At 47.0% G+C, this 12,579-nt stretch overlaps 8 non-coding genes across 8 annotated transcripts; all 8 read right to left on the minus strand.

Moving 5' to 3' along the window:
• Positions 1-853: 853 nt before the first annotated feature.
• Positions 854-1,044, minus strand: LOC142699831 (U2 spliceosomal RNA). Its single transcript, XR_012866412.1, has one exon. It is a non-coding gene; the product is annotated as a U2 spliceosomal RNA (small nuclear RNA).
• Positions 1,045-2,335: 1,291 nt separating this feature from the next.
• LOC142699833 (U2 spliceosomal RNA) lies at positions 2,336-2,526 on the minus strand. The gene has a single exon (XR_012866413.1). It is a non-coding gene; the product is annotated as a U2 spliceosomal RNA (small nuclear RNA).
• A 1,310-nt stretch (positions 2,527-3,836) lies between these two features.
• On the minus strand, positions 3,837-4,027 carry LOC142699834 (U2 spliceosomal RNA). Its single transcript, XR_012866414.1, has one exon. It is a non-coding gene; the product is annotated as a U2 spliceosomal RNA (small nuclear RNA).
• Positions 4,028-5,333: 1,306 nt separating this feature from the next.
• On the minus strand, positions 5,334-5,524 carry LOC142699835 (U2 spliceosomal RNA). The gene has a single exon (XR_012866415.1). It is a non-coding gene; the product is annotated as a U2 spliceosomal RNA (small nuclear RNA).
• Positions 5,525-6,845: 1,321 nt separating this feature from the next.
• Positions 6,846-7,036, minus strand: LOC142699841 (U2 spliceosomal RNA). The gene has a single exon (XR_012866421.1). It is a non-coding gene; the product is annotated as a U2 spliceosomal RNA (small nuclear RNA).
• Positions 7,037-8,338: 1,302 nt separating this feature from the next.
• On the minus strand, positions 8,339-8,529 carry LOC142699837 (U2 spliceosomal RNA). Its single transcript, XR_012866417.1, has one exon. It is a non-coding gene; the product is annotated as a U2 spliceosomal RNA (small nuclear RNA).
• Positions 8,530-9,812: 1,283 nt separating this feature from the next.
• On the minus strand, positions 9,813-10,003 carry LOC142699838 (U2 spliceosomal RNA). The gene has a single exon (XR_012866418.1). It is a non-coding gene; the product is annotated as a U2 spliceosomal RNA (small nuclear RNA).
• A 1,312-nt stretch (positions 10,004-11,315) lies between these two features.
• LOC142699839 (U2 spliceosomal RNA) lies at positions 11,316-11,506 on the minus strand. The gene has a single exon (XR_012866419.1). It is a non-coding gene; the product is annotated as a U2 spliceosomal RNA (small nuclear RNA).
• Between the last annotated feature and the right edge of the window lie 1,073 nt (positions 11,507-12,579).

Here is a 12,579-nt window from a genome sequence, read left to right on the forward strand (position 1 = left end):
GCTCTGGAATCCTGAGGGCTCCACTATGACACGTGCAAAGTTCCGTCTGAACTTTATATAAGACGGTGAGGCTCAGTCAGTCACTCAGTGTTGCCTGAGAGGGCAACACTGCAACAGCCGGCCGCCAGGCTGTCTTTTTTTTGCACATTTATTTGCCTCCAGGAGGCCACAAGAGGGAGACAAGGGACTGCAAAATGGAAAATAGGCATCCACCAACTTTACAGACAACTTCTCCTTGCTCCTACAACCTCCATCCTTGCACAGTTTGTTATTCTTCTAGGTAACATAGTAACAAATCCAAATTGCTGCTCTCTTTGTAGGCAAGCAAGGCTTTGTTGCAACTGCAATTCTTACTTCTTCTTGAAATTTAGGGACGACAGTACATTCCATCACATCCATCTAGTGTACACAGGTAGGTCCATTGTGGCGGGCAGGCGAGCGGGCGGGCTGCTTTATTGGCTGTTTGCTGTTCCCCTACTCCACTCCACTATTTGACTGTGGTGCTGCATCAATCAATCAATCAATCAATCAATCAATCAATCAATCAATCAATCAGTGGCTGGCTCAGGTGCAGCTCTTTAACTTACCTAAAAGGGAGGGCGGAGAGAAGACAAGGAAGGTGAATGAGCTGTTCCAATGTGAAATGCCGGAAACACAGAAACACAGACGACACACAACAAGAGGTGGCAATCTATTCATTAATTGCATTTAATCAATGAGCTCATTATCACTCATGCATTGTCCAACAGGTGTTGAAATAATGGGATTAAAAGGGGAGATCCCATCAGAAAGACAAAAACAATAGCAAACACAAATAGCACTTTTGGAATCTGATTTTAGTAAACACATAAGGGAAGGGTGCACCGGTCCTGGAAATACTGCAATACCAGGTCAATGCGTGGAGTGGACAGAGCAAGCTCTATTTCCATCTCCCTGTTCTAAAAATCCATTTAATATATGGTCCCCAGATAGGGGACGTATCAGATATTAAACTGATAAGAACAGATACTACACTTGATCTTAGCCAAAAGGCCGAGAAGCGATAACCCGAATGGGCCTGGCGTTGACCGAGCCTGCCTAATACTGCTGTTCACCCCTTGCAGCGATTCAGCCTACTCCTAGGCAATTCCATGGGGCCCTGCAGGCTCACACACATTTACAGCTACTAAGCGGGAGGTGAATAAAGGCCGGAGAGGAAGCTACACAGGATTTGCTTCTTTTGCTTGCACCACAATGCAGTGCTGAAAGAGGAGGAATCGACATAAAAACGCCTTCTTGGCAACGCCCAAATGCCCACCTGCCGTGCAAATACTGGCAGCAGCAGCAGCAGCAGCAGCAGTAAGTGCATGCCCACAGCCACCCCTTGTTCCTTCACAACTTGTATTAGCTTTAATCCAGTCCAGTGCTGCCTGCTGAGCAGCACTGACCAACACTGCCTGGGCCCAGGCTTTTATCTCTGAGGCCCCATTATGATGTCAGAAAGCTGGCTCTGGAATCCTGAGGGCTCCACTATGACACGTGCAAAGTTCCGTCTGAACTTTATATAAGACGGTGAGGCTCAGTCAGTCACTCAGTGTTGCCTGAGAGGGCAACACTGCAACAGCCGGCCGCCAGGCTGTCTTTTTTTTGCACATTTATTTGCCTCCAGGAGGCCACAAGAGGGAGACAAGGGACTGCAAAATGGAAAATAGGCATCCACCAACTTTACAGACAACTTCTCCTTGCTCCTACAACCTCCATCCTTGCACAGTTTGTTATTCTTCTAGGTAACATAGTAACAAATCCAAATTGCTGCTCTCTTTGTAGGCAAGCAAGGCTTTGTTGCAACTGCAATTCTTACTTCTTCTTGAAATGTAGGGACGACAGTACATTCCATCACATCCATCTAGTGTACACAGGTAGGTCCATTGTGGCGGGCAGGCGAGCGGGCGGGCTGCTTTATTGGCTGTTTGCTGTTCCCCTACTCCACTCCACTATTTGACTGTGGTGCTGCATCAATCAATCAATCAATCAATCAATCAATCAATCAATCAATCAGTGGCTGGCTCAGGTGCAGCTCTTTAACTTACCTAAAAGGGAGGGCGGAGAGAAGACAAGGAAGGTGAATGAGCTGTTCCAATGTGAAATGCCGGAAACACAGAAACACAGACGACACACAACAAGAGGTGGCAATCTATTCATTAATTGCATTTAATCAATGAGCTCATTATCACTCATGCATTGTCCAACAGGTGTTGAAATAATGGGATTAAAAGGGGAGATCCCATCAGAAAGACAAAAACAATAGCAAACACAAATAGCACTTTTGGAATCTGATTTTAGTAAACACATAAGGGAAGGGTGCACCGGTCCTGGAAATACTGCAATACCAGGTCAATGCGTGGAGTGGACAGAGCAAGCTCTATTTCCATCTCCCTGTTCTAAAAATCCATTTAATATATGGTCCCCAGATAGGGGACGTATCAGATATTAAACTGATAAGAACAGATACTACACTTGATCTTAGCCAAAAGGCCGAGAAGCGATAACCCGAATGGGCCTGGCGTTGACCGAGCCTGCCTAATACTGCTGTTCACCCCTTGCAGCGATTCAGCCTACTCCTAGGCAATTCCATGGGGCCCTGCAGGCTCACACACATTTACAGCTACTAAGCGGGAGGTGAATAAAGGCCGGAGAGGAAGCTACACAGGATTTGCTTCTTTTGCTTGCACCACAATGCAGTGCTGAAAGAGGAGGAATCGACATAAAAACGCCTTCTTGGCAACGCCCAAATGCCCTCCTGCCGTGCAAATACTGGCAGCAGCAGCAGCAGCAGCAGCAGCAGTAAGTGCATGCCCACAGCCACCCCTTGTTCCTTCACAACTTGTATTAGCTTTAATCCAGTCCAGTGCTGCCTGCTGAGCAGCACTGACCAACACTGCCTGGGCCCAGGCTTTTATCTCTGAGGCCCCATTATGATGTCAGAAAGCTGGCTCTGGAATCCTGAGGGCTCCACTATGACACGTGCAAAGTTCCGTCTGAACTTTATATAAGACGGTGAGGCTCAGTCAGTCACTCAGTGTTGCCTGAGAGGGCAACACTGCAACAGCCGGCCGCCAGGCTGTCTTTTTTTTGCACATTTATTTGCCTCCAGGAGGCCACAAGAGGGAGACAAGGGACTGCAAAATGGAAAATAGGCATCCACCAACTTTACAGACAACTTCTCCTTGCTCCTACAACCTCCATCCTTGCACAGTTTGTTATTCTTCTAGGTAACATAGTAACAAATCCAAATTGCTGCTCTCTTTGTAGGCAAGCAAGGCTTTGTTGCAACTGCAATTCTTACTTCTTCTTGAAATGTAGGGACGACAGTACATTCCATCACATCCATCTAGTGTACACAGGTAGGTCCATTGTGGCGGGCAGGCGAGCGGGCGGGCTGCTTTATTGGCTGTTTGCTGTTCCCCTACTCCACTCCACTATTTGACTGTGGTGCTGCATCAATCAATCAATCAATCAATCAATCAATCAATCAATCAATCAATCAATCAATCAATCAGTGGCTGGCTCAGGTGCAGCTCTTTAACTTACCTAAAAGGGAGGGCGGAGAGAAGACAAGGAAGGTGAATGAGCTGTTCCAATGTGAAATGCCGGAAACACAGAAACACAGACGACACACAACAAGAGGTGGCAATCTATTCATTAATTGCATTTAATCAATGAGCTCATTATCACTCATGCATTGTCCAACAGGTGTTGAAATAATGGGATTAAAAGGGGAGATCCCATCAGAAAGACAAAAACAATAGCAAACACAAATAGCACTTTTGGAATCTGATTTTAGTAAACACATAAGGGAAGGGTGCACCGGTCCTGGAAATACTGCAATACCAGGTCAATGCGTGGAGTGGACAGAGCAAGCTCTATTTCCATCTCCCTGTTCTAAAAATCCATTTAATATATGGTCCCCAGATAGGGGACGTATCAGATATTAAACTGATAAGAACAGATACTACACTTGATCTTAGCCAAAAGGCCGAGAAGCGATAACCCGAATGGGCCTGGCATTGACCGAGCCTGCCTAATACTGCTGTTCACCCCTTGCAGCGATTCAGCCTACTCCTAGGCAATTCCATGGGGCCCTGCAGGCTCACACACATTTACAGCTACTAAGCGGGAGGTGAATAAAGGCCGGAGAGGAAGCTACACAGGATTTGCTTCTTTTGCTTGCACCACAATGCAGTGCTGAAAGAGGAGGAATCGACATAAAAACGCCTTCTTGGCAACGCCCAAATGCCCTCCTGCCGTGCAAATACTGGCAGCAGCAGCAGCAGTAAGTGCATGCCCACAGCCACCCCTTGTTCCTTCACAACTTGTATTAGCTTTAATCCAGTCCAGTGCTGCCTGCTGAGCAGCACTGATCAACACTGCCTGGGCCCAGGCTTTTATCTCTGAGGCCCCATTATGATGTCAGAAAGCTGGCTCTGGAATCCTGAGGGCTCCACTATGACACGTGCAAAGTTCCGTCTGAACTTTATATAAGACGGTGAGGCTCAGTCAGTCACTCAGTGTTGCCTGAGAGGGCAACACTGCAACAGCCGGCCGCCAGGCTGTCTTTTTTTTGCACATTTATTTGCCTCCAGGAGGCCACAAGAGGGAGACAAGGGACTGCAAAATGGAAAATAGGCATCCACCAACTTTACAGACAACTTCTCCTTGCTCCTACAACCTCCATCCTTGCACAGTTTGTTATTCTTCTAGGTAACATAGTAACAAATCCAAATTGCTGCTCTCTTTGTAGGCAAGCAAGGCTTTGTTGCAACTGCAATTCTTACTTCTTCTTGAAATGTAGGGACGACAGTACATTCCATCACATCCATCTAGTGTACACAGGTAGGTCCATTGTGGCGGGCAGGCGAGCGGGCGGGCTGCTTTATTGGCTGTTTGCTGTTCCCCTACTCCACTCCACTATTTGACTGTGGTGCTGCATCAATCAATCAATCAATCAATCAATCAATCAATCAATCAATCAATCAATCAATCAATCAATCAATCAGTGGCTGGCTCAGGTGCAGCTCTTTAACTTACCTAAAAGGGAGGGCGGAGAGAAGACAAGGAAGGTGAATGAGCTGTTCCAATGTGAAATGCCGGAAACACAGAAACACAGACGACACACAACAAGAGGTGGCAATCTGTTCATTAATTGCATTTAATCAATGAGCTCATTATCACTCATGCATTGTCCAACAGGTGTTGAAATAATGGGATTAAAAGGGGAGATCCCATCAGAAAGACAAAAACAATAGCAAACACAAATAGCACTTTTGGAATCTGATTTTAGTCAACACATAAGGGAAGGGTGCACCGGTCCTGGAAATACTGCAATACCAGGTCAATGCGTGGAGTGGACAGAGCAAGCTCTATTTCCATCTCCCTGTTCTAAAAATCCATTTAATATATGGTCCCCAGATAGGGGACGTATCAGATATTAAACTGATAAGAACAGATACTACACTTGATCTTAGCCAAAAGGCCGAGAAGCGATAACCCGAATGGGCCTGGCGTTGACCGAGCCTGCCTAATACTGCTGTTCACCCCTTGCAGCGATTCAGCCTACTCCTAGGCAATTCCATGGGGCCCTGCAGGCTCACACACATTTACAGCTACTAAGCGGGAGGTGAATAAAGGCCGGAGAGGAAGCTACACAGGATTTGCTTCTTTTGCTTGCACCACAATGCAGTGCTGAAAGAGGAGGAATCGACATAAAAACGCCTTCTTGGCAACGCCCAAATGCCCTCCTGCCGTGCAAATACTGGCAGCAGCAGCAGCAGCAGCAGCAGCAGCAGTAAGTGCATGCCCACAGCCACCCCTTGTTCCTTCACAACTTGTATTAGCTTTAATCCAGTCCAGTGCTGCCTGCTGAGCAGCACTGACCAACACTGCCTGGGCCCAGGCTTTTATCTCTGAGGCCCCATTATGATGTCAGAAAGCTGGCTCTGGAATCCTGAGGGCTCCACTATGACACGTGCAAAGTTCCGTCTGAACTTTATATAAGACGGTGAGGCTCAGTCAGTCACTCAGTGTTGCCTGAGAGGGCAACACTGCAACAGCCGGCCGCCAGGCTGTCTTTTTTTTGCACATTTATTTGCCTCCAGGAGGCCACAAGAGGGAGACAAGGGACTGCAAAATGGAAAATAGGCATCCACCAACTTTACAGACAACTTCTCCTTGCTCCTACAACCTCCATCCTTGCACAGTTTGTTATTCTTCTAGGTAACATAGTAACAAATCCAAATTGCTGCTCTCTTTGTAGGCAAGCAAGGCTTTGTTGCAACTGCAATTCTTACTTCTTCTTGAAATGTAGGGACGACAGTACATTCCATCACATCCATCTAGTGTACACAGGTAGGTCCATTGTGGCGGGCAGGCGAGCGGGCGGGCTGCTTTATTGGCTGTTTGCTGTTCCCCTACTCCACTCCACTATTTGACTGTGGTGCTGCATCAATCAATCAATCAATCAATCAATCAATCAATCAATCAATCAATCAATCAATCAATCAATCAATCAGTGGCTGGCTCAGGTGCAGCTCTTTAACTTACCTAAAAGGGAGGGCGGAGAGAAGACAAGGAAGGTGAATGAGCTGTTCCAATGTGAAATGCCGGAAACACAGAAACACAGACGACACACAACAAGAGGTGGCAATCTATTCATTAATTGCATTTAATCAATGAGCTCATTATCACTCATGCATTGTCCAACAGGTGTTGAAATAATGGGATTAAAAGGGGAGATCCCATCAGAAAGACAAAAACAATAGCAAACACAAATAGCACTTTTGGAATCTGATTTTAGTAAACACATAAGGGAAGGGTGCACGGGTCCTGGAAATACTGCAATACCAGGTCAATGCGTGGAGTGGACAGAGCAAGCTCTATTTCCATCTCCCTGTTCTAAAAATCCATTTAATATATGGTCCCCAGATAGGGGACGTATCAGATATTAAACTGATAAGAACAGATACTACACTTGATCTTAGCCAAAAGGCCGAGAAGCGATAACCCGAATGGGCCTGGCGTTGACCGAGCCTGCCTAATACTGCTGTTCACCCCTTGCAGCGATTCAGCCTACTCCTAGGCAATTCCATGGGGCCCTGCAGGCTCACACACATTTACAGCTACTAAGCGGGAGGTGAATAAAGGCCGGAGAGGAAGCTACACAGGATTTGCTTCTTTTGCTTGCACCACAATGCAGTGCTGAAAGAGGAGGAATCGACATAAAAACGCCTTCTTGGCAACGCCCAAATGCCCTCCTGCCGTGCAAATACTGGCAGCAGCAGCAGCAGCAGCAGCAGCAGTAAGTGCATGCCCACAGCCACCCCTTGTTCCTGCACAACTTGTATTAGCTTTAATCCAGTCCAGTGCTGCCTGCTGAGCAGCACTGACCAACACTGCCTGGGCCCAGGCTTTTATCTCTGAGGCCCCATTATGATGTCAGAAAGCTGGCTCTGGAATCCTGAGGGCTCCACTATGACACGTGCAAAGTTCCGTCTGAACTTTATATAAGACGGTGAGGCTCAGTCAGTCACTCAGTGTTGCCTGAGAGGGCAACACTGCAACAGCCGGCCGCCAGGCTGTCTTTTTTTTGCACATTTATTTGCCTCCAGGAGGCCACAAGAGGGAGACAAGGGACTGCAAAATGGAAAATAGGCATCCACCAACTTTACAGACAACTTCTCCTTGCTCCTACAACCTCCATCCTTGCACAGTTTGTTATTCTTCTAGGTAACATAGTAACAAATCCAAATTGCTGCTCTCTTTGTAGGCAAGCAAGGCTTTGTTGCAACTGCAATTCTTACTTCTTCTTGAAATGTAGGGACGACAGTACATTCCATCACATCCATCTAGTGTACACAGGTAGGTCCATTGTGGCGGGCAGGCGAGCGGGCGGGCTGCTTTATTGGCTGTTTGCTGTTCCCCTACTCCACTCCACTATTTGACTGTGGTGCTGCATCAATCAATCAATCAATCAATCAATCAATCAATCAATCAATCAATCAATCAGTGGCTGGCTCAGGTGCAGCTCTTTAACTTACCTAAAAGGGAGGGCGGAGAGAAGACAAGGAAGGTGAATGAGCTGTTCCAATGTGAAATGCCGGAAACACAGAAACACAGACGACACACAACAAGAGGTGGCAATCTATTCATTAATTGCATTTAATCAATGAGCTCATTATCACTCATGCATTGTCCAACAGGTGTTGAAATAATGGGATTAAAAGGGGAGATCCCATCAGAAAGACAAAAACAATAGCAAACACAAATAGCACTTTTGGAATCTGATTTTAGTAAACACATAAGGGAAGGGTGCACCGGTCCTGGAAATACTGCAATACCAGGTCAATGCGTGGAGTGGACAGAGCAAGCTCTATTTCCATCTCCCTGTTCTAAAAATCCATTTAATATATGGTCCCCAGATAGGGGACGTATCAGATATTAAACTGATAAGAACAGATACTACACTTGATCTTAGCCAAAAGGCCGAGAAGCGATAACCCGAATGGGCCTGGCGTTGACCGAGCCTGCCTAATACTGCTGTTCACCCCTTGCAGCGATTCAGCCTACTCCTAGGCAATTCCATGGGGCCCTGCAGGCTCACACACATTTACAGCTACTAAGCGGGAGGTGAATAAAGGCCGGAGAGGAAGCTACACAGGATTTGCTTCTTTTGCTTGCACCACAATGCAGTGCTGAAAGAGGAGGAATCGACATAAAAACGCCTTCTTGGCAACGCCCAAATGCCCTCCTGCCGTGCAAATACTGGCAGCAGCAGCAGCAGCAGCAGCAGTAAGTGCATGCCCACAGCCACCCCTTGTTCCTTCACAACTTGTATTAGCTTTAATCCAGTCCAGTGCTGCCTGCTGAGCAGCACTGACCAACACTGCCTGGGCCCAGGCTTTTATCTCTGAGGCCCCATTATGATGTCAGAAAGCTGGCTCTGGAATCCTGAGGGCTCCACTATGACACGTGCAAAGTTCCGTCTGAACTTTATATAAGACGGTGAGGCTCAGTCAGTCACTCAGTGTTGCCTGAGAGGGCAACACTGCAACAGCCGGCCGCCAGGCTGTCTTTTTTTTGCACATTTATTTGCCTCCAGGAGGCCACAAGAGGGAGACAAGGGACTGCAAAATGGAAAATAGGCATCCACCAACTTTACAGACAACTTCTCCTTGCTCCTACAACCTCCATCCTTGCACAGTTTGTTATTCTTCTAGGTAACATAGTAACAAATCCAAATTGCTGCTCTCTTTGTAGGCAAGCAAGGCTTTGTTGCAACTGCAATTCTTACTTCTTCTTGAAATGTAGGGACGACAGTACATTCCATCACATCCATCTAGTGTACACAGGTAGGTCCATTGTGGCGGGCAGGCGAGCGGGCGGGCTGCTTTATTGGCTGTTTGCTGTTCCCCTACTCCACTCCACTATTTGACTGTGGTGCTGCATCAATCAATCAATCAATCAATCAATCAATCAATCAGTGGCTGGCTCAGGTGCAGCTCTTTAACTTACCTAAAAGGGAGGGCGGAGAGAAGACAAGGAAGGTGAATGAGCTGTTCCAATGTGAAATGCCGGAAACACAGAAACACAGACGACACACAACAAGAGGTGGCAATCTATTCATTAATTGCATTTAATCAATGAGCTCATTATCACTCATGCATTGTCCAACAGGTGTTGAAATAATGGGATTAAAAGGGGAGATCCCATCAGAAAGACAAAAACAATAGCAAACACAAATAGCACTTTTCGAATCTGATTTTAGTAAACACATAAGGGAAGGGTGCACCGGTCCTGGAAATACTGCAATACCAGGTCAATGCGTGGAGTGGACAGAGCAAGCTCTATTTCCATCTCCCTGTTCTAAAAATCCATTTAATATATGGTCCCCAGATAGGGGACGTATCAGATATTAAACTGATAAGAACAGATACTACACTTGATCTTAGCCAAAAGGCCGAGAAGCGATAACCCGAATGGGCCTGGCGTTGACCGAGCCTGCCTAATACTGCTGTTCACCCCTTGCAGCGATTCAGCCTACTCCTAGGCAATTCCATGGGGCCCTGCAGGCTCACACACATTTACAGCTACTAAGCGGGAGGTGAATAAAGGCCGGAGAGGAAGCTACACAGGATTTGCTTCTTTTGCTTGCACCACAATGCAGTGCTGAAAGAGGAGGAATCGACATAAAAACGCCTTCTTGGCAACGCCCAAATGCCCTCCTGCCGTGCAAATACTGGCAGCAGCAGCAGCAGCAGCAGCAGCAGCAGCAGTAAGTGCATGCCCACAGCCACCCCTTGTTCCTTCACAACTTGTATTAGCTTTAATCCAGTCCAGTGCTGCCTGCTGAGCAGCACTGACCAACACTGCCTGGGCCCAGGCTTTTATCTCTGAGGCCCCATTATGATGTCAGAAAGCTGGCTCTGGAATCCTGAGGGCTCCACTATGACACGTGCAAAGTTCCGTCTGAACTTTATATAAGACGGTGAGGCTCAGTCAGTCACTCAGTGTTGCCTGAGAGGGCAACACTGCAACAGCCGGCCGCCAGGCTGTCTTTTTTTTGCACATTTATTTGCCTCCAGGAGGCCACAAGAGGGAGACAAGGGACTGCAAAATGGAAAATAGGCATCCACCAACTTTACAGACAACTTCTCCTTGCTCCTACAACCTCCATCCTTGCACAGTTTGTTATTCTTCTAGGTAACATAGTAACAAATCCAAATTGCTGCTCTCTTTGTAGGCAAGCAAGGCTTTGTTGCAACTGCAATTCTTACTTCTTCTTGAAATGTAGGGACGACAGTACATTCCATCACATCCATCTAGTGTACACAGGTAGGTCCATTGTGGCGGGCAGGCGAGCGGGCGGGCTGCTTTATTGGCTGTTTGCTGTTCCCCTACTCCACTCCACTATTTGACTGTGGTGCTGCATCAATCAATCAATCAATCAATCAATCAATCAATCAATCAATCAATCAATCAATCAGTGGCTGGCTCAGGTGCAGCTCTTTAACTTACCTAAAAGGGAGGGCGGAGAGAAGACAAGGAAGGTGAATGAGCTGTTCCAATGTGAAATGCCGGAAACACAGAAACACAGACGACACACAACAAGAGGTGGCAATCTATTCATTAATTGCATTTAATCAATGAGCTCATTATCACTCATGCATTGTCCAACAGGTGTTGAAATAATGGGATTAAAAGGGGAGATCCCATCAGAAAGACAAAAACAATAGCAAACACAAATAGCACTTTTGGAATCTGATTTTAGTAAACACATAAGGGAAGGGTGCACCGGTCCTGGAAATACTGCAATACCAGGTCAATGCGTGGAGTGGACAGAGCAAGCTCTATTTCCATCTCCCTGTTCTAAAAATCCATTTAATATATGGTCCCCAGATAGGGGACGTATCAGATATTAAACTGATAAGAACAGATACTACACTTGATCTTAGCCAAAAGGCCGAGAAGCGATAACCCGAATGGGCCTGGCGTTGACCGAGCCTGCCTAATACTGCTGTTCACCCCTTGCAGCGATTCAGCCTACTCCTAGGCAATTCCATGGGGCCCTGCAGGCTCACACACATTTACAGCTACTAAGCGGGAGGTGAATAAAGGCCGGAGAGGAAGCTACACAGGATTTGCTTCTTTTGCTTGCACCACAATGCAGTGCTGAAAGAGGAGGAATCGACATAAAAACGCCTTCTTGGCAACGCCCAAATGCCCTCCTGCCGTGCAAATACTGGCAGCAGCAGCAGCAGCAGCAGTAAGTGCATGCCCACAGCCACCCCTTGTTCCTTCACAACTTGTATTAGCTTTAATCCAGTCCAGTGCTGCCTGCTGAGCAGCACTGACCAACACTGCCTGGGCCCAGGCTTTTATCTCTGAGGCCCCATTATGATGTCAGAAAGCTGGCTCTGGAATCCTGAGGGCTCCACTATGACACGTGCAAAGTTCCGTCTGAACTTTATATAAGACGGTGAGGCTCAGTCAGTCACTCAGTGTTGCCTGAGAGGGCAACACTGCAACAGCCGGCCGCCAGGCTGTCTTTTTTTTGCACATTTATTTGCCTCCAGGAGGCCACAAGAGGGAGACAAGGGACTGCAAAATGGAAAATAGGCATCCACCAACTTTACAGACAACTTCTCCTTGCTCCTACAACCTCCATCCTTGCACAGTTTGTTATTCTTCTAGGTAACATAGTAACAAATCCAAATTGCTGCTCTCTTTGTAGGCAAGCAAGGCTTTGTTGCAACTGCAATTCTTACTTCTTCTTGAAATGTAGGGACGACAGTACATTCCATCACATCCATCTAGTGTACACAGGTAGGTCCATTGTGGCGGGCAGGCGAGCGGGCGGGCTGCTTTATTGGCTGTTTGCTGTTCCCCTACTCCACTCCACTATTTGACTGTGGTGCTGCATCAATCAATCAATCAATCAATCAATCAATCAATCAATCAATCAATCAGTGGCTGGCTCAGGTGCAGCTCTTTAACTTACCTAAAAGGGAGGGCGGAGAGAAGACAAGGAAGGTGAATGAGCTGTTC

The sequence above is a fragment of the Rhinoderma darwinii genome, unplaced genomic scaffold (genome assembly GCF_050947455.1).
Source record: "Rhinoderma darwinii isolate aRhiDar2 unplaced genomic scaffold, aRhiDar2.hap1 Scaffold_1688, whole genome shotgun sequence".
Classification (NCBI taxonomy): Eukaryota; Metazoa; Chordata; class Amphibia; order Anura; family Rhinodermatidae; genus Rhinoderma; species Rhinoderma darwinii.